The sequence below is a fragment of the Silene latifolia genome, chromosome Y (genome assembly GCF_048544455.1).
Source record: "Silene latifolia isolate original U9 population chromosome Y, ASM4854445v1, whole genome shotgun sequence".
Classification (NCBI taxonomy): Eukaryota; Viridiplantae; Streptophyta; class Magnoliopsida; order Caryophyllales; family Caryophyllaceae; genus Silene; species Silene latifolia.
In genome coordinates this window covers 453,931,826-453,934,460 of record NC_133538.1, presented here as the reverse complement: position 1 = coordinate 453,934,460, position 2,635 = coordinate 453,931,826, and the positions used below count along the sequence as shown (strand labels likewise).

General features: G+C 30.4%; 1 long non-coding RNA gene across 1 annotated transcript; it reads right to left on the bottom strand.

The window, feature by feature from the left end:
* Positions 1 to 358: 358 nt before the first annotated feature.
* Positions 359 to 2,085, bottom strand: LOC141627042 (uncharacterized). The gene is made up of 2 exons (XR_012536603.1): positions 1,857 to 2,085; positions 359 to 715 (listed from the first exon to the last, which is right to left on the bottom strand). It is a non-coding gene; the product is annotated as an uncharacterized LOC141627042 (long non-coding RNA).
* Between the last annotated feature and the right edge of the window lie 550 nt (positions 2,086 to 2,635).

Here is a 2,635-nt window from a genome sequence, read left to right as displayed (position 1 = left end):
CTTTTAGAGGTTTATAAGTCCTTGCACTAACTGTTAAGGACACCAACCCCAACAATTAGGTTGTATCTGGGTCATGTTTGGGTCGTGTATCATTTGCTATGGACGGGGCCATTTTCCAGCCAATGTCGTATTTTCAAATTATGGTACTCTCATTTTTCAGTCACGTTATTGATCAGCAATTAAGTTTTAAGTCTACCTTGGGCTGTTCTTTTCAAGTCTAATTTAAATTTCAGGTTAGGTTATTTGGGGGCAGTTATTGATCATGTCGTACGTTGCCTAGCCTTAGATGAAAGTCCATAGTACAGATCGTTCAAAGAGAATGCAAAAGCGCTCCAGGTCACTTGAAGAAGCACAAAGCAAAAGCAAAAATAAGCAAGCCAGACACTCCATAACTTAGTTGTCAATGTTCCAAAGTTCTTAAAGCTCCATGAATATGCTAGGAGTTGACATTCAAGCATATAAATATTTTTTGGCAGTTGAATAACAAGCCGGTAGGAGTTGACATTCAAGCATATAAATCTAGTCCCCAAAACACGGCTGGTTGATTGGTCCTATACTTGTGATCGATGCTCTTAATCAGTTCGACGTCTTTCTTTTCCAGTTCAAAGTCAAAAACTCCGATGTTCTCCTTCAATGTTTCTATCTTGGATGTCTTTGGTATGACAACAGTATCGCGCTGGAGGCCCCACCGAAGAACCACTTGGGCCACAGTCCTCTTGTACAAAAAGTGAGGAAGGTAACTGTTCGCCCGCAAATCTTACACTTAGAAAATAACTATGACGTTAAGTTTTTAAAATATAAGTTTAAGTTTTCAATGTAAAAATATTCTCTAAACTATGAAAAATGACATAATATATCGTTCAATTAAGAACTTTAAAATATCAGTTTTGTACATAAAAACCTGCACATACCTAACTATGTTAGGAGGCTATCATTAAATGAAGAAGATAACTACAACATTAAGTTTCGAAAGTAAAAGGTTAAGTTTTCACACTAAAATTGTTTCACTCACTGTTAAATTGTTTCTCTGAAAGGAATGTACCTTTCTCAACTTTAATTGTTCTGTTTTCACCATATAATTAAGAGTATCATGTAAATTGGCTAAAATATTAGAACTTAAAAAGATTGGTTTTCTACATAAAATAACAAACAAATTCTTAGTTGTGTTAGGAATTAATTACTTAATTAAGAAGATAACTACAATATTAAGTTTCGAAAGTAAAAGCTTAAGTTTTCACACTAAAATTGTTTCTCTAACCGTTAAATTGACTTAACATAAAACGTTGAGTTTTGTACCTAAAATGTTCCTTTATCACATAAAACTAGAAAATACAAAATTTAAGTTCATTACCATGTTTTAAATATAAAACAGTAGGTTTCTAGCTCTCAAGAAATAAAATATGAGAATGCTCTCAACTATAATTGATCTGTATTCACCATATAATTAAAAGTATTATAACATGTAAATTGGCTTAGACGTTAAAAAGTAAAAAGGCCAGTTTTGTACATAAAAGTTGAAGTTTTTACCCTTAATTTATTTCACCATCTGGAAAATTAATTTCATGTATGATGTTCAGTTTCACATCTAAAACGTTACCTTCTCCCCTAAAACTAGAAAATACAAAGAATAAGTATCTTGGTAATTTTTCAACATAAACAAGTTTCAAGATATCACAGGTAAAAGTTAAAATAAACAAATTGACAAGTTCTCAACTTCAATTTTTCTGTATTCAACCCACAAATTGGAGGATAGATTAAAAGTTAAGTTTCCAAAATAAACAAAGTTGTTTTCATTCTATATTATCAATCAATAACCAATAAAACAACATGGGTAAAAAAGATGATTGTATACATACAATCTTGTTTGAGAGCCGCATGCATCAACTTCATATTCGCTTCCATCATCCTTCATGACCATTGATTGCTTAAAATTTATAATTTGTTGTTCCTCAACCGCACAAATCTTCTCGTCCATCCCGATAGTTTATATACACACATGTATACTCTTCGTTTTAGAGATTTATGATCTATAAATTTGCTTGTTGAATAATTCATTTCTTGACTTTTTTTTTTGGAAGAAAACTGTTTCCCATCGCCCACGATTATTGCTTGAAAAGTGGGGAAGATAATTGTTTTACTTCTACTACTGCATAGACTCCTCCGTCAGATTTTTTTTTTTTTAAATAGGCCAGATTTCCTAAAACCTCTCTATTGGACTCATACCTCCTATTTGGGCCCGTCTTATACTATAAGACGGTCCTATAGGAGAGTAGTTGTATATATATATATATATATATATATATATATATATATATATATATATATATATATATATATATATATATATATATATATATATATATATATATATATATATATAGAGGCAAGTTCTAATGAGTCCACCTAAAATGGTGAGTCCACCTAAAATGGTGAGTCCACTAAGTCCTAATCCTAGCCATTGATCTTTTAAGATGGAGGGTTGAGATTTTAAAATTTTAAGCTGAAAACTTTAGTGTTTTATAAATGTAACTTTAATTTATGAGTATAACTATAATTCTTTACAATTATAACTTTAATATTTAAGGTAATTTTATAAATAAAAAATTTAACTATGTTATAAAATTTTATTTTAAAT